The sequence below is a fragment of the Papilio machaon genome, chromosome 12 (genome assembly GCF_912999745.1).
Source record: "Papilio machaon chromosome 12, ilPapMach1.1, whole genome shotgun sequence".
NCBI classification, from domain to species: Eukaryota; Metazoa; Arthropoda; class Insecta; order Lepidoptera; family Papilionidae; genus Papilio; species Papilio machaon.
This window is the reverse complement of record NC_059997.1, coordinates 1,471,964-1,497,673: the sequence shown is the minus strand read 5'-3', so window position 1 is coordinate 1,497,673 and position 25,710 is coordinate 1,471,964. Positions and strand designations below refer to the sequence as shown.

General features: G+C 34.3%; 1 protein-coding gene and 1 non-coding gene across 2 annotated transcripts in view; both read right to left on the bottom strand.

Moving 5' to 3' along the window:
- Positions 1–25,710, bottom strand: part of LOC106718906 (tRNA dimethylallyltransferase) — a gene marked incomplete at its 3' end in the record, with an annotated part of 156,870 nt that overhangs the window by 49,777 nt on the left and 81,383 nt on the right. The gene's annotated exons all lie outside the window — the stretch shown is intronic.
- On the bottom strand, positions 15,477–15,550 carry Trnat-agu. Its single transcript has one exon. It is a non-coding gene; the product is annotated as a tRNA-Thr (tRNA).

Below are 25,710 nucleotides of genomic sequence, written 5' to 3'. Positions count from 1 at the left end.
CCGTTGTATTCGTCTGCGAAAAATTTGTATAAATTATATTGTCGTCTCTGTTTTGTTTAATAATACAATTTTGTCGACAGTACAATTTCTAAGGCAATAATAGCTAATATAACGTTCAACGAAGGACGCCAGGAAAGTTACAGCTATTGTTTGACAGGGATGAATATATTTTGTCACGGCCTTATTTTTAAATGATACAGAAATATTCCGTGATGTCTATTATAGATTAAAATAAATAATTTATGGATAGAAAAGATTATATTTAAAATAGCTAGCGACCAGTCTTTTAAGTTTATTAAGAATGACGAACTTATGTTTTCAATAAATGTTTGAAAAATCTGTCTTCTCGGATATTCATTGGGGTTTGAAGATAAAAGGTAAATGCTAAAAAGACTGACATGACTCAATAAATCACTGTTGTGACAAATTGAATTCAGAAAACAGAGTTATCTCGGGGTTTCTAACTAAAACAGACTAGGTTAAAGTAATCATCCGATTTCGATGTTCCCTAATCGAGTTTCCGGATACAATATTAATGGAAAGCCCGTTCCGGAACGAATCAACCGTTTCAAATGCCAATAATTGATAGTAACAACTCGCGTAAAACTGTAGAATAATAGTGATTTTAACTCGTTACAAATTTTATAATCACGATTTCTGTGGTATATAATTTTGTTGTATGTGCATTTAAAATATTAACTAAAGCTAAGCTCAAGAAAATTTACATTAATAAGAAGTGGTCGCAGTAATCTACATAAAGGAGCCTGTAATAGAAGACGGCAATATATTTTATATTGTATAGTATTGTCTTTTGTTGCCGTAGCACTTTAAAGAGTACAGCAACAACTTCTTACGGAGAGGGTTTTAATGGAAAAAACCCCTTCATAACCCTGCTATCTATTAGAAGCAGGGTATCTAAGGAGCCATTAGTAACAATTAGACAACGTCTTATGAAACAGAGGACCTGGCAATGTCCAGAGGTTCCTGCGTCCAGTAGATTTTGGGCAAAAGTTACTAATTATTAATACGCTTTGTATAAACAATAATGGACATATTGAAGTGGCTGTTTAAATAAAATATTCAAATGTGTGCTAACCCGGTAACCTTGTCATGGCTTCCTGTCCTTTGCCGATCGCTGCTACAATAGAACGAATTAAATACGCAATCCACGTTGCTTAGGGCACCCTACAACATTTGCATATATCGTAATGTGTCGTATTGACTAGTTTGACACCGGGGGATGTTCGAAAAAATTGAGGATTTTATGTAGGGGCAATATAGTCTTAACCTTATTCGTTTCTGGAAACTTTGTCTTGATGTATGTTACTCAAAGGGAAGTTATCTATATAAATGTTTTTTTTAACAATATACAATTTTATTTTTAGTGTCAATATATTTTTAATAGCAGTATATTCTTAATTAATATGCCAGCTATATTAAGATGAGCATTCATTTACTATAAACAGAACAATTAATTACACCTAAAAAGTTGCGTAGTGTTAAACCCACGATACAACTGGATCCCAAAAGTGCTTCCTACTGTCCTTCCAAACGAACAGACAACCCGATACGGATTACACATGCGTAATCAAATTACCATATACATAAAGATGCTTGATATGTTGATGGATAGACAAAAAAAAAGGTAATATATTCTGATACAGTGTTCGCAAATGGCGACTAGAAGGTTATGTCAATGGACTTAGAATTAGTAAGGTCGCAATACGATACAAAGCGAATGACAAAGACACAGGTGGTGATACGTCACACACTGTTGCTAGGCAAAGGCAAGACGATGTTGCCACGTGAGCAGTAACAAAGAAACTTTCCAAAGTCGTATAGAATACTAATCGATGTCCTACTTTATTAAACGGATGTGTATTTTTTAAATATATTGTCTATTGTATCAAAAGAATAAGAAAAAAGGGTAATCATCAAATTAACAAAAAAGAAACAAACTATCTTCCGTCTTAATATATTTGATAAGAAGCACTACATATTGTCCGTTGAGTAACCAAAACTGTTTTAATATACTCTTCTTAATGACACCACAAAACTATGAAAGTTTTTGATACTTGAATGGGAAGCAACGCATCTGTAATTGCGGATGTCTATGGACAACGGTCGTTTCACTACGCCGCTTGCTCCTCTGCCACATTATGATATAAAAAAATCTATTGCTTCCCAACATGTAAAATTGTTCATCTAAATAACAATGTTTGATAGAATACAAGGAGGTAATAAATGTGTTTAATTTTGCGGAAACTCGATATGCGAATTCGTAAACCTTGTAATGCTAGACGAGGTTACACCTTGACAGTAAACGAGTGTATTCACCCCTAATACTAGTTTCACACGAGGGAAGAAGAGAGGCATAACCGTTAGACACTACAGTATGTACAATTAGGCTTCATACAAGGCAACGTATATCTTATAAACCTAGCGAGTTCAGACGCTAAGCAACTTACGCAATGCAATGTCTTAGAGGTTTGCACACAGCGCGCGATGCCGACATTTCTATCTGTCATCGCCAAAGCCAATCGCTCGCCACCTGCTTGTTAAAATTGCAGTGAGAAAAGTTGCAGCGATTTACAAGATAGCGAAGGTGAATCTATACAGCGATATGTACTCGATATGCCTGGACTAACCGACTAGACGACGAGTGTTGACGACCCAACATATTGTGTATAGAATGCGCGCAAAGCCATATCTGGCGACGCAACTATAAAATATAAGTTTTAACGATTTACTTTTCTATTGTTTAAATGCATCATGCTATCATAATAGTACTGTTCTATATTGGTTCGTGTTCAAATTATAGCAGTATTATTGTGTCCTACTTTTCTGCCTTCGTGTGAAACCAGCATAAGGCGAGGGTGGAAAACGCGGCGCTACATGACATTGAAATACATAGACTTCCTTATCGAGAATTCTGTATTGTTGTCCCAATTTATATTTATAACAATAATCTTAAGTGTTTTTATAGAGCTACAACAAAACTGCCAACAAAGATTTTAATGATAATAGAAACAGTTATAAAAAAATTGCTGCTATATGTATGATCTCGTGAATGACCAGAGAGCTTTATTTCGTTGTTATCTATATATATAAAAGAAAGTTGTGTTAGTTACACCATTTATAACTCAAGAATGGCTGAATCGATTTGACTGAAAATTGGTGTGCAGGTAGCTTAGAACCAGGAATAGGACATAGGATAATTTTTACCCCGTTTTTTTTTTTTTTTTTTTTATTCCGCGCGGACGGAGTCGCGGGTAAAAGCTAGTTTAATATAAATATATTTTGTGCAGGCGTTTCAGCAATGTAAGCCTAGGTTACGTGACAAATCACGTGACGAGGAAAACCATAGTGCTTTGTACTCCTACTGATAAGTAATGTTTTACCTTTATTTTGAACAAACCAGCACTTTATTTAGTTTATTTTCATACATTACGAGTATGAGTTATATTTACGTCTACGTTAAGATTCTTTTCGTAGCTAAATAGCGTAAGTCTCAGTGTGAAATGAACTTGAGTAAGAGTATTAAAATAAAGCCATACGACGCTACGTGAAAGCTCCAAGTAGGAGGTAATAATAAAATTGGAAAAGTCCAAATAAATGATGCATCGTATATCCGATAGATGTCGTAAAAGTCAGTATCTCCCAGTTTACGTAATGTCATAACGTAAGTTCGCTAACGTTAACTTTCCCGTCACGGATACAAACGGTGTCGTAAATAATGAATTAGCAAGGCGAGTGAAGTGCGTTGTTAGGTTCCAATTTTGGTAACCATAAATGTTCACAGTAAATTTGGTATACAACAAATATGAAGGCTACTTCATGTAACAAATGCTTGTAATAAACAGTTGAAGATAACAATTATATTGCTTCTTTAATAGGGAACGGAAAATACAATTGACTTCATGTAGTAGTCGGAAAAATTAAAAAACGTACAGAATAAAAGCTAAAATTAGTTTAAAACAGTCATGTAAAGTTGTTATCGAGTTCAGTTGTAAAAAATAAGTGTCATCAAAAATAACAGCAAAATAATTTACGTATATCAAACGAGACAAATACGAATAGTCGTTTCTAAAAAGATATCGTTGAAACATTTTGTCCTAGGCAATGCAAAAATAATCTCGCTTAGCCGTTTCAAAAAAAGAAATCGTCTAATTCGTTTTCCTATCCCCACGCACCGTTCGAAAGTGGGTCAGTGTAAATTTAAAAACAAACAAATGTCAGCGTAAAATTCGCAACAAGCTGCCACCGCGCCGCGCCCGCCCAACAATATTTTATTATAATCACACTTTTTATCGTCCAAAACGTGTATTGGCCGCAACCATGAAACACCGTCTGCCCTTGAACTAGAGACGGGATGTAAAAATATCGATAAAACTTGGAAACTGTGTCGACATTTAATCGAGTTTGATATAAAATAAAATCGCCGAGATTTCGTGCCAAAGTATGCGAATTTACAATGTCGCCGATAGACTGTTGCGTCACGTCATTTTATTCACTTCCTTGTATTCTAATTGGACTCGTGAATAAGCAAAATGTTTGAATATCGCAAAATATTCAACAACAGTAGATTCTTTATATATATTTTTAATGGGACCACTAGCGTTTATTATGTACGTAGTCTGCCATTCTCTGATAAACAATTTAGCACGCTTATAAATGCCATACACAAAGCCTTAGTCAATTTTAAATGTGTGAGTTTCCAAATATGTTTTAAGGTTTTGTTACGATTTCATATAAAATTAGTGTTAATATTTTGCATAGTATTTAACACTGAGTTATAAAATACAAAAATAACTTTAAGATGATACATTTTTTGGTTTATTGTACAAATTATTTATTTGCTATCATTTATAGTTAATGTTATTATATAAGACGGATATTGTAAAATTGATAAATAATACATGTGAGATGTCCACTTACTGTTGGTTTCTGAGATCAAAATATCTGTATAAAACATATCCTCACTCCTGTCATCTTTAACAAAACAGAGATATCATAAATATGTTTTAAACGCGATTCTATTCTCATAAACCTACGATGAGTGTTTTGTAAATGCGAATCCGTAGCCTAATGTAAAATTAAATCACTGTCGACAGTCAATATAGTTGATTTTCTAACATCACTAATTCTGTATTTCTATTCCGCATGATTGATGAGTAATAAACAACGCAAATTATTTTCAGATCTATTACAATAGAGCCCCCTGAAAATTACACATGAAAGCGTTTTCAATTAGATTTTTTAAGCCGAATATCATTAGTCTATAGTTTTCTAATACAAAGCGACTATTTTTACAAATAGATGCTCACTTAAATGACTTGTAGAAGCGTTCAAAAGCTCTGTGAAAGTAGAAGAAAAGGATTCTATTCTTTATAGAACGAAGAACTAATGAAACCCATCAAAGGGCTTATTAGGAATATTCGTGAGAACATTTTCGTAACGACATCGACAAAATTTGTATTAGATTTGTACACATAGGGAGTAAAGTACAAAGACAAACGACGTCACGAAAATGTATAATGCAAATATTCGTGATAGACCCTCCCTCAATAAAATTTGAAACGTGTCTAGCCTTCATCATGCTAGTTGAAATTTCAACTTGTTTATACATTTCGGTATAGTTTAACTTCGACACATATTTGCTATGTTGATTTTAATTAAATAGTGAAAATTGGGTGCGCTTCATCTAAAGTCAATATTAATTGTCATCGAACGACGTGAAACTCAATAAAAAATAAAATAAAAAGGTCTACAAAGCGGATGAGGGTTTAAAAATTAAACAAGTGGAGCCGTAGGGAGAGCTAGTTAAAGCCCCGTCAGTGTTTACTTTGGACCGTATCGTTTGTCCAAACATGTACAGAATCGTAAAGGTAATACTATACCGGTATTATTTTAGAGACTCGTAGTAAGTCAGAAAAAAATTGCACAATGTACGAATATTCAAAGGGAACTCAGTTTTGACAGCTTCGATTTGGTTAGTTTACCAACAATAGCACATAGACTTACATGTCGATATCAAATCAAATTTGGAGCAAATTCTGTATTCCGTAATTGGATCCGTTTTCATGACTGCGTTACGCTTCTCTTAAATCCAATCTGCTTTCGTAGCAATGTGGCCATAGAGTATTTAAGTAGTCAAAAATGGAAAGGCTCAACTTTCAAAGTGCATACAGTAACGTAAAAGTTAAAAATATACGTTACGAGAATAAAAAGTTAAAACATGCTACGTTTTTTTCGTAGCACTGTAGCGTAGCAACTTGAGATATATTTTTGGTCTTCAAAATTCGTTATCAATTGGACCAGTGTATGTTTTTTGTTTCTCTTTTGTTTAATGAAAAATTAAGTGAAATTTAAAACGGCCCCTACCGTGTCCACACCTTTACGTTTATTGGCCAGTGTTGCCAACGTAATGCAATCACCGAGCTCGAAGGGGAATTTTCGTTATTGCGCTTACGTAATTAATTCTATGGGCGTTCCTGTTGCCATGGCGATAGGCGTTGAGAACGTATAATATCCGTTTAATTTAAAAATAAATTTAGATGATGAGCACTGTTAATGGTATCCAAATGCGAACAGAAACTGCTTCGCCTTAATAAGCATAAAAACACGAAATAAAGAGTTTTTAGTGTCGAAACAACTGTACAACAACATATTATCATCCGTCTCGATCCTTTGAAAAAACAGAGATACTAAGTTTTAGTTGCGATGTTTCGGATATAAAAATTACTGAATGATCTTCATTAAAAGCTTCATTGCAAGATTTTAATGCAAAGAGGCTGAAATTTATATCTTAATATTCTTATGTATGAATAACAATCAAGACTATATAGGTCACAAGGCCATTCCAAAGTAAATAAATGAAAAATCCGATCTATTTTCAATGTTTTATTACACTAACACACATTCTGTAGGTCAGTTACGTCTAAACAGACGTTTGTTTTATTTACTACAATACTTTAGTTTATCCTATAAATAATTGCTTTGATTTCAAACTGCAGAAAATATTGATAATCCTGAATGTTATTTTAATAAAATTTATTTTCACTTTTGCAATTTCGCTAGACATGTTTTCATTTTGTTTAAATTATTACCAGAATAGATATTAGAAAACGGCCATGACCTAATATATTTTTATATGAATTGGCCACTTGTTATTTTTTACGATGATTTTGATTTCGAATTCAATTTAACTATCCATAAATCTTCTACTTTCTGTCAAATTTCGCCAGAGAAAACATGCCAATGTTCTAGTTTTTCTTTTCACTTCGTTTACATCTCAATTATTATTATAGAACATTATTATTATAGAAACTTATAGTACTTGTTTATTTTATTATTTTAATGCGTCACTTACACATTTCTAATTATATTTTTACTCCTACACATGAGTCATTAATGACTTGGATATTCCAGTAATTATGCCTCGACAGGTAAGCCTAAACTTTTGATTAAAAATTAACAAGGCCATTTCCCTTTGTGTTCACATTATTTTTGTCACGCCACACCTACTTATTATATGGCCCTTAGCGGCTTCCGCCTGTCTGTTCATCTAAAAGGGACGAGTGAATTACTTGCATTTAACAAAAGGAATTAATTTAATTAGCTATTTTTAAGGCGTACTAACAATGAATTGTTCGTTTTCTGGCACTGTTGATTTCTTTTTGGCCTTTCGATATCCGTGAACATAAATTTTAACTTACCTTACTCAATGAATCATCATCTAATAGTTAGTTTAAACAACATTTAATTAATAACCTAGAGTTGGTCAAAGAAATTACAAAATTTATCTTTTTAAAATTAACATTTTAGAATTCTAAATATCCTAGCTACAATTGTTTTTTTTTTAATGACTAAAGGTGATACCAAGAACTTGTCAGTAATTAAATTAATTATTTTTTTTACAACATAGTAAAGGTGATTGACCATGTCACCTGATGATTTCCGACACGGAAACCTGCCCATTTGTTACCAAGGGTTCGAATCTAAGGCCACTTAATTGGGCTAAGGGAACCAATTAACGCTTGGTAACGAGACACGGTAACAGTCACAACGGTTTCACTAAATAGGGAGTTTGAACTTTAACTTGACAGTTGATTTTGTTAATTAAAGAACTGTTATATTTTTTAATTTAAGCAAGAAGCTGTAGCAATTAAAGAAATAATTTACACCCTATATTTGTGAAGTTATAAACAACAGCGACTTGATAATGTATTCAAACGAATCAACAACATTTCTATAATAAACCTACAAAATAAAATGATGAAACTTTTTACCAGGAAATCAGTGGTCACGGATAAAAAAAAACAACCAGTTTTTAGGCTTATAAATCTTGCTTATTAACCTCATATAATTATTCATTATTAGAGTCAATTATAAATTAAACATTACATGAACTTTCCTTGGTGCGATGACTTCGTACACTTTAATTCAATTAACTTAAGGTGGAGTAACAGGTGGAATTAAAGAGGCCGTTAGTTTACAAAACATCGTTTTATATAATTAATACCAATTAAAGGAATTTAAGGAAAGGAACGTCGGAATTTTTGGGGTGTACTTAAATGAAAAGATAACATGGGAAGTTAATTTTTTTTATATCATAAGGTGGCAAACGAGCATTTGGCCACCTGAATTCGCCGAAATAGTGAAGCGACCGCTGCCCTTAGACATTCGCAATTTCAGATGCGTTGTCTACCTTTAATCGACGGAGGAGGAGACGCATAGAAAAAGAATATGGGAAATATCTATGCGTACCCCGCTCTATCAAATGTACTTCCTGAAAGAGTACAACAGATGTTGTTACTGGCCTCTACCACTCTTAAAGTCTTGTCTATTCAATTAAGGTACAAGGAAGTCCACATAATACTGTAGACAAAGTATGACAAATATACACTAAGGGACTTATTAGCGCACTCACATTCGTTAATTGGTACCCAAAGGTAATCCTTAGTGTACATTTAGTATAAAAACTCAACGTCTCGACGGCAGCCAATTAACATCAGGTGAGAATGTTGTATTGCATATATGTGCAAGTTAATTAAGAAATATTCCTTGATCTTTATCCGTTAAAGTACATTTTTAACGCCTCGTTTTTATTCGTATTCCTTAAGAATATTAGAGGAAATGTTGCAAATGTAAGAAGCTCGTGTAGAAATTCTCTCCGGCGCTCCCCCTTAATAAGCTACCATCTAATTAGGTAAAGTTGCTCTTTTATGTTTGTTAATTAAAAAATAATTATGCAAATCGAATGTGTTCATAGCGCAGAGAGCTTCGGACGACTGTTGGTATGATTAATGGGTATACAGGACGCGGTGGATGGAGTTAAGCAGGTGTAAAGACAGACTATAATATGCTCTATCAGTTCATAACACGTTGTCGGTTAATGAAATTTTTTTTAGAATTTGAAAACTATTTGGGGCACAAAATATCAACCTAAACATATATATCGAAGAACATCAATATATGACGTTACTTATTTTATTAGAATGGCAACATCAGTTACGTGGTACGTGTTTGACGTCTGTCAGTGTAACTGTATCTGTCATGTGGTCGTTTAGTGACAGAGTTTGTCTGGATGTAGTGCCAGCGCTGATGTACGCACTGACTAAATAAAGCGGTATCGGATAATAATATCAACCATTTAAATGAAACTGATCGAAGTCTACTATAAATGAAAGTTCGGAGCCTACCCAAGTGACTAGGTCTTAGTCAACCACGCTGACACAATAATTATTGTGATTATAATACAATACAATTTTATTGGTGATATATAAATTTATTGGAGGCCTAATTTTAGTCCTCTTTCCCTTCCCACCCTTTTCTTATAAGGAAAGAACTGGAAGGGGAGGTGGATTTGATGAAGGAGGAGATGCATAGAAAGGTTAAACATTTCTTTTTGCGCGTCTCCTCCTTCGTCGATTGAGGGTAGGCAACGCATCTACAATTGCGAATGTGGCCGCTTGCTCGTTTGCCACCTCGTAATATAAAAAACAATGACAGGATTACTAACGAGTTAGTGAACGCTGCTTACATTGCTGGTATTCAAATGTCCATATCCATGTGATTTATATATTTATAGTAGCAGTAACATATGTTACATCAAAGCTAAAATTTATTTAGGTCAATGGAAATATAATTAATTTGTTGCATAAAGTTACAATTTTGTGTGCAACATATACACGTGTAATATCGTAATCAAATGTAAACACAAGCATGTAACTAATCGTTCATACAACTTATCTAGAAGGGTACTACAAATACTACCACAACTATAATTGATTATGTATTACTATCCAATTCTATTGGTTCTTCATTTGAAAACATTAACCGTAGTTTGATACTGCTCTAAAAAATATAGTTAACTTTTTTAAAAATAATAAAATGGATTAATAAATAATTGTTACAAGTACATCGGTAGTGGACGTAAACAGTTTTAACACAAAAAATCTACTGATTTTTTGTGTTAAAACTGTTAAAATTCTTTAACACAAAAAATCTACTGATTTTTTGTGTTAAAGAATTTGTTCTATCAGTTAGATATCAGATAGAACAAATTCTTAGGGCTATAATTAAAAGAACGGGTATAAAAATTACTATCAACGATTAACCGGAAATAATTATTTAACAGCCACATTTATAATCGGCTACTTAACCTTATCTTATCCGAGAAGTAATTATTATAATGTCTTAAAACAGATTGTACATATCTCATACATCAAAGATTTCCACACTTCTATTCTAGTAATAGTATAACATATCTTACTAATCTTACTAATATTATAAATGCGAAAGTTTAGATGGATGGATGGATGTTTGTTTGAAGGTATCTCCGGAATGGCTCAATAGAACTTGATGAAATTTTGCACAGATGTAGAACATAGTCTGGAAAATCACATATACTACTTATTAAGTATTTTTAATACCACACTGACGGAGTTCCGGGCGAAAGCTAGTATTATTATAAAAAAGGTAATATTCTGTTTAGTTATAATGTCTTACGAATGTCAATTTATAAAAAAAAGTACAGAGAAAAGTTTATAAGTCAGAACTTACCAATTTCTTTTTAAATAGAATTGCCCTTTTTTTTACAATTATCAATTCTACCTGACAAGAAACTCGAGTATGTGGTAAATATCTTAAAACATAGAACAACTGAGTGTGGTACCGGAGGCCTAATTTTGTCCTCTTTCCCTTCCCATCCTTTTCTTTATAGGAAACGATGGGAAGGGGAAATGGATTTGGCGGAAGTGGGAACGCATAGGAAGGAGAAATATCCTCTTTCTGTGCGTTCCCTTCTTCGTTAATTAAAGGTAGGCAACGCATCTGCATTTGCGGATGTCTGTGGGCGACCGTCGCCTCGCTATTGCGGCGAATCCAGGTGGCCGTTTGCTCGTTTGTCACCTTATAATATAAAAAAACTAAGCTACAATATAAAAAAATATTTATTACTTAATTGTAAAGTCACAATTCGCATAGATGCAGAGTAGTTGACTTGATAAACTGCTTCAATCTCTAACTAATAATGTAAAGTATACGGTAGCCACAAGGAATGGCGGCCGCGGGGTGGCTGGATATTGAATACCCGCCTCACGCCCACTCACTTACCAGCCTCATTAAGACCCGCTTTGTTATAGTTAGCATGCGTTCATACTAGCGCTCACACATCGGGTTTGGTCCGAACTATTCGGCTTGCGTATTCCATATTCAAACTGCGGGATTAATATTGTCTTCGGAACAAATCACTGGACGTCTTTTTTTTTCTTCGCCGAAGATCTAAGGGCCTTTCATTTATTTGTGACCAGTATTCGGTTCTAAGTTTGTTATATGTTGGCAGCAATAATTCACACTAATTTATTAATAGACGTAAAGTCCAGACAAAGAATATTGATTACTTTAGCAAGATAAAGTGCTTAATCTCACATTAAAAACGATAAAAAATTAACAACGATTTAGATATATTATATAGATTAGATATAGATATCACTAATGTTTTAAGCAAGCACATCTAATATATAAAATTCTCGTGTCACAGTTTTCGTCACCGTACTCCTCCGAAATAGCTCGACCGATTCTCATGAAATTTTGTGAGCATATTCAGTAGGTCTGATTTTTTTTAACTGCGCGCGGACGGAGTCGCGGGCGACAGCTAGTAATATATAAAAATTCAATAAGAATTAATCTTACTAGAGTGTTGGTACATTCGTAATTTTGATACCAACATTTTATAATAAACAACTTGTTTTTTTTTATGGTAGCTGTCGTTGTGAACGCGGCGTAAGGATGCCCTGCAGGGGCAATATGACTTAAATTACATTGACTTACTTTCTAAAGTACCAAGTAATTGTATGACAAGTTGACATTAAATATCATACATACGTGAAGATTTACCTTGCTTTACAATATCGGGACTAAAGGGCGCGGTAAATGTTTGTTAGTGTGGAGTAATTTGCGACAAATTAACATTAGATTTATAAAGAGAAATTATAGAACATTGGTAAGAAAGTGTTTCAGAAACAAGACCCTACTCGTTTTAACAATTGTTATACAAGGCATGCCTTTTAAGTTCTGTCGTTTCAATATTTCCCGGCAATTTTGAATTTTGAACTGTTTTATATTCGAGTGTGTTTACATTTTGAATCTTAAAACAGTTGAAAGTATTAAGATTAATGCTATTGTTTAGTCACAGCGTCGATTTGAATCTGCCAGGTAACGTACGAAAATGAATCTTTCTAAGGAAACTGTTCGTGCAATAATTTTCTACAACTTTAAAAGACGCCTGACACGGCTTCAGTGTTTTGAAGAGGTAAAATCTGTGTTCAGTGATGAAGCCCCATGTCTGCGGACTGTCGAACGCTGGTATTTAGAATTCCAGCGTGGACATACTAGTCTTAGTGAAAAATCTCGCGAAGGACGTCCAAAATCCGCCTTCACCGAAGTTAACATCATTGCTGTGAGACAACTAATTCTCGAATATCGTCATGTGACGTATCGAGAGATAGAGGTTCTATTAGGCATCTCAGGGACAACCATTCAGAAGATCTTGCATCAAGCGCTTGGTGTGAGAAAGCTAGTTTGCCGTTGGATACCGCATCTGCTTTCAGACGATCACAAGGCGGCCCGCGTCAGATGGTGTAAGAAAACTCTGCAAAGGTTGGACCGAGGAGAGTCAAACCACGTCTACGACATCATCAGTAGTGACGAATCTTGGATCTATGCCTACGATCCTGATTCCAAACAACAATCTACAATCTGGGTCTTTCAAGATAAGCCAAAGCCGACTAAAGTTGTTCGTTCGCGAAGCACTTTAAAGAAGATGGTGGGCCACCTTCTTTGGAAAAAAGGCCATGTTTACGACTATTGCACTTGAAGATCGTAGAACGGTGAATGCAGAGTGGTATACCATAGTTTGTTTACCACAAGTCATCGCCGAAATGCGAAAATCTAACTCAAAGCGACGCATTATCCTGCACCACGACAACGCAAGCTCACACAGCGCTCGTCAAACGATTGAGTATTTGAAGCAGGAAAAAGTAGAAATTCTTGACCATCCTCCATACAGTCCTGACCTAAGCCCTAACGATTTCTTTACATTTCCTAAAATTAAGAAAAGTCTTCGTGGTCAAAGGTTCCAGCCCGGTGAAGAAGCAGTCGACGCTTTCAAGTGAGCCATTTTCAACACCCCCACTTTAGAGTGGAATAAATGTTATAATAACTGGTTTGAGCGAATGGAAAAGTGTATTAAGCTACGTGGTGAATACCTTTAAAAACAATAAAAAGTATTATAAGATTCTAGTTGTGTTTTTTTCTTCAAACGACAAAACTTAAAAGGCATGCCTCGTAAAGCATCATGTTTCATTAAATCTATTAAACATTTTTATTTGGTTATCTCTTAAATTATTTTTTGAATTATAAATTGTTTCTGGCGTCACGTCATCTGAACAACAACTTACTACAGCTTCATCAAAATCTGTCTAATTTTTAAATATCGAACGAATAACCAAACTTGATTTTTATTTCTGAACCACGTCACTTTTCACAATCCATTTTTACTTAGATATATTCCACATTCGTATCCTCTTTGCTACCAGTATTGCATTTATAATCGCGAACTTCAATTCATGACTACATAAAGGCCTTTCTTGAATATAATATTTAATTATGCAAGGTTAGCCATTGTCTTCAATACACATACATTAGCGCTCAAAGTTCGCCTTAAGGTAGAAAGGGTGGCCGACAATAAGCCCGTGTCACGATCTACAAGAAACTTTTGAATGGGAATCGATCGAAATACATTGTATGTGTACTTTAATATTCAGGGCCGGTTTGCTCGAGGGTAACGTTTCGTAGGACCTGTAGCATACTTCAACGAGAATTTTGCAAGTGTTACTTGCTCAAGGAATACTGAATTGAAAACAATAGTATACTATCGTACACAATAGAATAAAATTACGTGGTAGAACTACACTAGATGTATGGAAATGTTGAGGTAAAATTAAGGTAGAAGTTAGACTAGTTAATAAGGTGCTCACGTGCGAGGTGATCCTTGATCTTGAAAAATCTTTTATACCAAAATCTACTAGGCTTCTAGTTATTTAAAAAAAAAATAAAAAAATGGGAACCATCTGCATGCAGTTCCTTTCGATTAAAATATTTTTTATCAAAATCGGAACCCTAGGGGCGGAGCAACGCGGTAACACATTAAAAAAAAACAGTCAAATTGATAACCTCCTTCTTTTTAAAGTCGGCTAAAAATTATAAATTTTAATAAGAAAGTCAAATATATCGTAGTACCTACATAGAAGAAGAAATGTACATTAACAATGTGTTTAAGTATTTATTAAAGATCTCTGAGTGCGAAATATAGTCAATAAATTAATTTAGTCAGAATCCATTGCTGTTTTTGTTTGTCCAGTACGATTAAATAGTTTTCTTTTTGTTTGTTAGAGCTTTTTATTATGAATAAAAGAAACAAACAAAGTAAGTCATTTTTATTTATAAGTCGGCATACATTACAAATGTAAGAATTATTCAAGAGTCGATCTCAGCAGACGACAACGGAATCAAATTGAGGTCTTGTATCAACAACTTATAATTACTTTTCTTAAATAATTTATGGAACTTATTTGAATATATCTGGAACGAAATTAATACAACTTCTTCTTTATATTTTACAAGAAATTACGCCAGATGGAATTTAAGATAGAAAAATTCCCAATTGGTAGAAATTATAAATAATAATTATAAATTTATATATTAGAATAAAAAAAGCCTAGTCGAAAATAAATTTGTTGTCTTGCCTCGGAAAAAAGCCATAAAATTATATCTTATAATAGTGTGGTTTTTATAAAATTAAAGTCAAAAATTTTAGGGAAGGTGGAATGTTGCGTAAAATAATATTTATGAAAAACATTTCGAATTCCTTGGACCTGAGAATTTTGCTGAAAAAAGATTCCAAACTTGGTAGGCCCCGGCGAGATTCGAACTCGCGATCTCCTGTTTACTAGACAGGCGCTTTAACCAACTAAGCCACGGCGCCGATGGGCACGGTCATGAAATTATTGTTCTTGATGTACAATTTTTGTAATAAAATAATGCTTGTAATAAAATCTAATTAACTTATACGTCATTTTAATATGTAATAAATAACTTTATGTATAACATACATTTCACTTAAATTAAAGTAGAATATGTCTGTAAATGTTACGTCTAATAAAAACTTTTTAAGGATAAGTCCAATTAATATCTAGAGAGAAATAGAAATTAGTATTGAAGGAACTTAGAACATAGACTACCTATGATAGAAATATATACGCTTCCCGTGGCATATGTAAAATTTCTATATTTACGTGATAACTCTGTAACGGTACGACATACCACATTGAAATTGCTCACTAGTATAGAACAAAGGCTCAAATATTACTATAGAGTTTGACGCTTCACTTTAAACTCTATGATGATTACTGGTTACTTATAAAAGTTAATTAAAAAAAATACGAATGAGTAGATATTGTTCTCTTCTATTGTATAATAGTCGGTTTCACGTAATTATTATAAGCTCAGCTCCCGAAAAAGTCATATCTAAAAATCTTAGTTTTCCGTCCTAGTACTGTACTACTATTCATCCTTATTTCTTTTAATTCCGCGCACAAAATCGCAGGCATAAAGCTAGTATTTTATAATTCCAAAATTAAACAGAAATATATGATTAGGAACATATACTCTTTGATATAATACGCGTAGTTCCATAATCAATTACACAAACGTACGATGTGCGGAATGATAATAGAGCGATTAGTAAATTATAGTGAATCAGTACACGAATGAACGCAGCGATGCGCCGGGAAGCCGTAATGAATGAATGATTATCATCAACATGACGTATTGCAACGAGGTAGCGTCAGCAAAAGTATTTATAGAACGAATCTTATCTGTTCTACTAAAAATCAATAAATGTCGATGGCAGAGAGTAATTAATTAAAAACACTATCAAGTCGGTTGCTCAGGGGTTAAGCACTTGTAATCTGCAGGTTCTAGGTTCGAATTCCGACATGTAACAATTTGTTTTTCGATTTTAAATTCAAAGATTGTGTGAAGTCAATCAACCCACACTGGGCCAGCACGGTTGACTATGTCCTAGTCACTCCTAATTTGGAGTGGGCTCCGAGCCCCTCAGTGGGGATGTATAGTGAACTGATGATGACTATAATTTAATTCTTAGGTTAAATAATTGTGGTAATAATAATCAACATAACTGTCATGGTGATCGATTACCGAATAACGATGTAATAAATTTACCAAATGACCCGCAAAAATATATTTAACGACCGTTCAGGCACACTTCTAATCACGAAACGTATTGCGGATCCAAAGATTTTATAACAATCAGCAGCACATTCTTGCTTTCAAACATATTATAATCTCCAAATGTGTGTGGATGTATTTTTAACGATTTACGATTTTTGCGTATTCGTTGAAGACAATCTATTGCTATGATATTTAATCTATCTAAACATAACTATGACGTTATAACATTTAGTCTTTTAAATAGTTTTCATAATGAAATTTTAGTATAATTAATATTTTCTGGTTGTAATATTTTTTGCTGACGCTACTTGCGATTTATCGTATACGCGACACGCATGTGCTGTGGGCGCGTGGGAAACGTGCGTTTGTGACGTTTAATTGTCGCCAAAGAACGCATTAAACTTATAAATATGCGCGCACACAAACAAAAGAACAATAAAACGTTTTGTGCTACGAAATGGATACGCCAGTGTGCTTGCATTCCAACTCTGAGCTTTCGTAGAACAAGTAAAAGTTCACTCGGCCTGTGTACGACGGCCGTTTGCTTTGTAACAGTTTAATTATTGAATACCTTATATGTTAGCATACAACTTTGTTCTGATCTCTAAAAATGGATAAGCTATTGTTTGAAAATTATAGATCTTTCATGGTTTCAACTTAATCGAGTCTGTTGAAGTTCCTCACACTTAATTGTATCTCTATTATTAGTTTGAATCCTCACCACCGCTAAAAACCGAAACGGTAAGCGCCTGAAATGGCGATGATCAATTAGGCACAAAATACCACGTTTTATTGCCTATCTATGTATAGAAGTCAGTGTTGAAAGACCAGCCTAAACTATGTAGCTATTTTAGAAGTTAATTTCTAAACTTATCTGTTTGTCTGATACATAATTTAATACATAAAATTCTCGTGTCACAGTTTTCGTTCCCGTACTCCTCCGAAACGGCTTGACCGATTCTCATGAAATTTTGTGAGCATATTCAGTAGGTCTGAATCGGCCAACATCTATTTTTCATAACCCCCCCCCCCCCCATTTTTTAACTGCGCGCGGACGGAGTCGCGGACGACAGCTAGTAAAATAATATAAAAACAAAAGAGTTAGTATATTTAGGTATTCGTTTAAACAATTAATTACAATGAAATGTTTTAGAAAAATGTTGTATTAAGGTTTCTAACCAAATGTTGACCTCGTTTAATAGAAAAAAATACCTAACGTTAAACATTATAATTTTCATTGACCACCTGATTAAATATCAAATAATTTTAATCGATTTTAAGTCATAAATACAAAGAGCAAAGGGTTACAATTTGCATGCGTGACTTGTTGGCGGGAAAATAAATAAAATTTAAAAGAAACCGTTCTCATAGCAACAGTTCTAAATAATGATGGTCGTTGACAAATTCCACTCGGAATTTATGGGTCGAATTGGGCCCGTTGCTGGGCAGAGGTGCGATATCTTGACACATCTATTTTGAACCCTAAAACGATTAGCTTAGGTCTATTTTACTATGTGGGTATATGATACTTTTAAATTTCTGATTAATCACTTGTGATAATATTAGGTCCTTACATATGAAATTGGCGTTTTTCGTACTGGCCACTTTAATCACAAATTTCTCCTCTTTGGTAAGGAATTCCAAATTCAAATTTGTACAGCTATAGACTCATGTATTTGTGGTTCGATGACCGTCATTCATTTGTTTTTTTCTTCTGTTTTTTTCTGTTTGCGTCACTCATTTTACAAAATGGAAAACTTAAAATATCGCATTATTTACGAGTACGAGTTCCGCCGTGGCACTAGTGCTGCGGAAACGACTCGAAGGGTGAATGATGTGTATGGCGGTCGTGTTGCAAAAGAAAACACAGTTCGTTTTTGGTTCCAACGTTTTCGTTCTGGAAATTTCGATCTGCAGAACAAGCCCCGTGGACGGCCTGAGACTCAAGTTGATAATGAAGAGTTGAAGGCTATTGTGGACGCGGATCCATCGCAAACCACGTCCGAGTTAGCTGCAGGCTGCGATGTTAGTGATAAAACTGTTTTAATTCACTTGAAGCAAATTGGGAAGATTAAAAAGCTTGAAAGGTGGGTACCTCATGAATTGACTGAAGCAAACCGGCAAACGCGCGTCGACTGTTGCGTTACATTACTAAACCGGCACAATAATGAAGGTATTTTAAACCGAATCATTACCTGTGATGAAAAATGGGTTCTTTACGATAATCGGAAGCGCTCAGCGCAATGGTTGGATCCTGGCCAGCCAGCCAAATCCTGCCCCAAGCGAAAATTAACCCCAAAAAAGTTACTTGTAAGCGTTTGGTGGACTAGTGCCGGTATTGTTCATTACAGTTTTCTCAAATCTGGCCAGACTATTACGGCTGATGTCTATTGTCAGCAATTGCAAACCATGATGGAAAAGCTAGCGGCTAAACAACCTAGGCTGGTCAATCGCTCCACGCCACTGCTGCTTCACGACAACGCTAGACCACACACTGCGCAACAGACGGCTACTAAATTAGAAGAGCTTCAATTGGAAAGTCTAAGACATCCTCCGTACTCCCCGGACCTTGCTCCAACAGATTACCATTTTTTTCGAAATTTGGATAACTTCTTGCAAGGGAAAAAATTCAACTCCGATGGGGCAGTCCAAATCGCCTTCAAAGATTTTATTGATTCCCGTCCGACTGGTTTTTTTAGTAAAGGGATCAATGAACTACCTATGAGATGGCAAAAGTGCATAGAAAATAATGGTTCATACTTTGATTAATTAAATATATTATATTAAAAAATATTCGACTTTTTGTTCCTCCCATACAGAACGCCAATTTCATATGTAAGGACCTAATATTATAATGTGGTAGGGCCGATAAGTATTCAGTAATAAAACAGAGGTTGGGCGAATAATTTAATGGAAGTATCAAAGTTTGATTCCTATTTATTGTTGGGATAAGAGAAACAAGTGAATGTCAGAGCTTTTCTGTTAATTAAAAAAAAATCGAAATACATTTCATACTGGCTGAATAATTCAAATTATTTAGTAATAAACCATGTTGTCAATAAAATATAAGGGAAATAAATGATTGTAGTTAAGCCACTTAAACGTTTAGTTGTACCCGCATACCGCAGTATTAAAGGGTTTCTAGTTTAAGCTATCAGATCATATCCACTTCCTAATTAAATAAGGACAAATAGGTTGAGTAGATTTATTTAGTATTTACCCAAGAGCTTTTGCAATTGGAAAAAAATTGTTAATTTTATTAAATTAAAACGTCAATTCAATTATTCTTATATAGATATACATACCGGCACAATTAGCGGAACAGAAAGAAAAGTGAGACTATGAGATAATAACGCATATATTTGACGAAAATGTAATTAGACATAAAAATAACAAATTGATTAACATCTTTTAACAACGACTTTGGAAAGTCTTCGTCTTTTTTTATTGAAAAAAAAAAGAAATTTGAAATAAGTGATTTTTTTAGATGATTATGAACCATTACAAAAAATAAAAAAGTAAGCATTAAGTGATTTAACAATAAAATTAAAGCAAAATTAATAACGAGTGTTTCCCCCTCTTACTCTGATTACGGTTTCCATTCGTCTGGGCATGCTACAGATTATGTTATCGATGATTTCTTGAGGCAACCGCTCCCACTCCTCAAATAATGCGTTTCCAAGTTCATTCAGATTGTTGGGGGGTGGCATTCTGGATTTAACCCTTCTTTTTAGCAAGTCCCAGACATGCTCTATCGGATTCATATCGGGGGAATTTGCTGGCCACTGCATCACCGGTTTACCTACGTGGCTCAGAAATGCCTGTACCGATTGTGCACTATGAGCACGAGCATTATCTTGCATTAGAATAAAGTCGTCACCAATAAATGGGGCAAATGGTACAACATGTTCTTCTAATATGTCTCTGATGTATCGATCTGCTGTCATGGTCCCTCCTGTGACTATCACTAACTCCGTGCAAGCTCCCAAACATATCCCTCCCCAAACCATAATCGAGCCGCCACCATAAGCCACTGTGTGTTCAAAATTAGACTGTATATGGCGTTCTCCTTTGCGTCTCCATATTCGCTGTCTCCCATCGATCTGTTTAAAAAAAACTCTGCACTCATCAGTAAAGAGAACCTGCTGCCATTCGTTCAAATCCAATGACGATGTTCTCGCGCATAGCTTAATCGGTTTACGCGGTGACGTCTCTCAAGTTTTGGGCCTTTGGCAGGTATATACGACCCTAAACCAACTTCTTCAAAACTCCTGCGTACTGTACGCTCACTTACTCGTACTCCTCGAACGTCTTCCAGTTCATTTCGAGCTTGTACAGCCGTTAATCGCGTATTCCTACGAACTCCAAGTTGTAAAAAACTGTCATCTCGCCTCGATGTACATCTTTTTCTACCTTGACCCCTCCTCCTCACAAGAGAATTAGACGATCTGTATCGCTGGATGCTGCGATGAATCGTTGATACTGGTCGACGAAGCTTTGAGGCAATCGATCTGTACGCATGGGCATTTCTTCTCATTTCATCAGCCCTAATGATTTCAATGATTTTTAAGTCAGGCATAATAAAGAGCTTTTAATAAACAAAATTGCCTATAGAATAACAAATTTATAAAAAACCATAAAGTGCAATTTTTCAAAAAAATTACAATTACGTAGTTATTACTCGAACAAGTTGACAAAACGTATTGTTCGGGAAAATAAAACAAATGAATGAAAAAAGTGTATGTCATCTAATTTTCTATTTTCAAATTTGACAATAAATTAAAAAAATATCATAACTGGCCAGTTCCTCAAGTAAAAGATTTTAAAATCCTGCTTTTTTTTGTGTTCCGCTAATTGTGCCGGTGTGTATATAATTTAAATTAAAATAAATCTTATTCAAAGTACCATTAAGGTTCAAATTAATACTGTATTTATTTAAGTAAATTGATGATTATTATAGCTTGTAAATTTTAAAAGAGACGTTTAAGTTAAAACGAGTAATAACCATAATCTTTAATGGTGGAAACGAACCCGGAACTTTCAATGAGGGTAGACTAACACTAAATCCACGACCGTCAGAATTTAGATTAGATTCTGTAGCATTGGAGATCGTCTACCCATTAACAGCGAGGTCAGACGAACGGCATTGAAGGTAGTCAGAATAAAACACTATTAACAAATAATTTCACAGCGTCTGAAGTCTCAGCGTCGATGTTAAACAGGTGGTTAATAAATTAGCTGACGAAATATAAAACAAACTTTTCTTTATCACTTTTTTAAAAATACACCTTTTGTATTCGTATTGTACAATGATTCAGAGTCAGGAAGTTTCACTAACGCATATTTCATTCGATAAAAATCATCATATTCTACAATGTTGTTGGAATACATTTTTATATTTCTAGAGATGGTCTAATGTACAAAAATAATCCTACATCATGTTCCTTATTGTAAAATTGAATAACCAAATTTTAGATTTATCACACAATAAAGTAAGCATCTGTTCATTGGATCTTTTTATTCAGAAGAATACTTTAGCCAGTTCGTAGCACTATCTTGTGCGTGACCTTATTGGCATAATTAAATTTCACTTTTTTTGTGGACACAATTCATAAACTTTTGGATTCCTATCCTACAAATAAACAAATACTTCAGATATACAAGCTCCTAATTCCGAACCATATCATTTTCGAGACATAAATTTTAATTTAATAACGCAGCTTCGACCTCAATCTCCGCCCAATCTATATTGCGATCTTTGTATCAATATAGAGTCATCAAGGGCACTTCCAATGTGCTGTAAACCCTCGAAGACACTTGTAACCCCCTCACGACCGCGGGCGGAAACATAAAAACTGCGCAATCGTTTTCATTGTATTCGTAAACCCGAGTCAAGGGCAGACAAACCGCCAAAAGGCGACGCGCCGCGACGCACATCGCGAGACAAGTCGACGGATACGTTCGAAAATATGTCACAGTTTATTTTAAATCTCTTTTAATCCAACTATGTTAAGTTGTTAAGAATATACCGTTTCCTCGATTATTCTATTGTGAATTTAATTATAACGACAACTTATTTATCCACCTTATCCACCTTATTCCACCGCCATTATTTCCAAACTTCGAACGGAATATTAACGTCGAAGTGTAAGCGGAATTTTTATAAATCTTTTATATTTAACGCTCTTTTTGTGCGTCTCCTCCTTCGTCGATTGAGGGTAGGCAACGCATCTGCAATTGCGAATGTCTATGGGCAGCGGTCGCTTCGTCATTTCTGCGAATTCATGTGGCCGCTTGCTCGTTTGCCACCTTGTTATATATAAAAAAATGTTATCATCAGATTAGTTTCGCAACGTTCATCTCGTGTATGACCAGTTTCTTATCACGTTAATTTCGGCAACTAAGTTAGCAACAGTGTATGTTAGACGAAGCTTGTACTCGATTTAACACTGAATAGCTCTTAGACTAGGACGATTGTACGTTATACACTGACCTCACAATTTGACACACATTACTGTAATTTGATATTCAAAAAATATCCTTAAAGTCTACACAAAAAGGTAGCTAATTCAATATTCTTTGAAATTATTGCTCGCTAAATTGTTATGTCCATTGTACGCGCAAGGAGCGTTGACCAATTAACTTGATGCTAATATGTTTAATTCATTACCTCAATATATTCTACACATTTTTGTTACCTTTGCATTAACTAAATATATATAGTCGTTGGCGATTCTTCTATAGAATTAATTAACTACGATAAGCGCTTGGAAAAACCCCAAAAATCATTCATAAATACAAAAATATTTTTAATAAACATCACTCTCAAAACTTCACGTATAAGTGATCCGCGATAGTTTTAAATTGGTGTAAAAATAATAATTTAATAATCATTAATTATTATAATTGGTTTTTTTGAAGTCTTTGGTTTAATCTGTCAAAGATAATATGGTTTACAGCATCCGTTAATTCTATAATTCAAAAATTAAACTAACTACTAAAGTAATACATTATTTTTATAAGATATAATTAAAAATAAAGCTAAACAGATAAAATAAAGCTAGCTATATAATCTTTGCGCCTATTTAATTTTATCCTTAAAATGATATTTATGTATTTCGGTCAAACATATTCGCGAATTTATAATCGTCAAATTATATTATCTGTTGCGACCTACAAAACCGCGCGCGGGTTATCGCGGATGCCGCCAGACGTCACATTGTGGCGCCAAGGCCAATGCTATAGTCACGTGACATAATATTTAAGCAACCACAATCATTTTGAATAACATAAATGCTACTAATCTCACTCATATTATAAATGCGAAAGTTTAGATGGATGTATGTTGGATGGTATGTCCGGAACGTCTCAACGGATTTTGATGAAATTTGAAACAGATGTAGAACATAGTCTGGAAGAACACATTGTTTACTTATGAAGTCATTAGACTGTGGTATAATGTACCAGGATATAGCAATTAATACTAATTATTATTTCTTCTATCTCTCCATTATTGTCAAAATAAATTAATGAATGAAAGAGTAATCATGTGACTTCTCAGAGGTTATCTTGAATTTCCAAGAAGCTGTATTTATCAATATATTTATAAACAATTAAGCAGCGACTATTAAATTTCATAGGTCACTTGTAAAATAAAGTTTGTGTTATTTAATTATAATATTGTTATTCACGATATTTTTACTAAAACTGTTGGTTTAAAATCAGACATATTCTCCTCAAAGAAATATTAGTTAAAATCTTTTTTAAGACTTCAAAAAGAAGGAGGTTATGTAGTTGTATTTTGACGATGAAAATCTGCGGTGAAGTTAATTTTTTTTTAAATTATCCGATTTATGAATTACCTACGCAAGCATTTAATTATGATATTTTGGCGCCAAGTAGTTTTAACGCATTAAAATAATTTGGGATTCGACCTATAGTCGATGGATTTGGAGGCCAACCACCTAACCAGTGAACAACCATGGAGTTTTTCTAGTAGCAACACCGAATTTTATTGATATTTCAGCGTGAGCGCGGCCATGGTGCGGCACCATTTGACTTTTTAATGCGCCATTAAGATAACATTAAAAGTAATTATTTTAATCCGGACGGAATTCTTGCCATTTCGGAATAATTAGCAAAGGAATATTTTTGTGATATTGCCATCATTTAATTAAAACATTTACAATTTTAATGTTATTGCAAAAGAAAAAAATAACAGTGGTAGACAACAGCACTAATTGGCAGGCTTGTCTGGTGTAATACCACGACCACACAGAAGACAGGCCTGAAGTGGAAGCAATTCCGCGTACAGGCTGATAAGTGTGCGTGTCGGAGGGTTAATTTCCCTTCTCCAACTTCTTATAACGAAAGGATGGGAAGGGGAAATGGATTTGACGGCGGAGGAGATGCATAGGAAGGGGAAATATACTTTTTCTGTGCACCACCTCCTCCGTCAATCGTCGCTCCTTTATTAATCAAGCAGCTCTTCTCATCCACGCAATCTATCCATTTCTTCCTAGGCCGAAAGACTCATACCAAGACATATCACCGTATAGACAAACATACAAATTATTAATAGAAGTTATTTCTCTGTATTTTATATTTATTTTCCTCAAATGATTTCCTAGAATCTGCATATCTTACTTAAAGCAGTTGTACCCACTCACTCTCGTACAAACTGGTACGAACATCACCTCAAACTGCCCGGATGACATAATTGACCGCTTTGTGTAATAGCTAGCTATAAGGCGGACTACACACGATGCGTTTAATAACCGCTAGTATTTTGTTACAAATAAATTGAAGATAATTTAAAAACCTGTTACCTTCTACAGTTGTTAGAGAAAGATTACTTTCTATTTATTTAGTACATTTGCAAAACATACATGT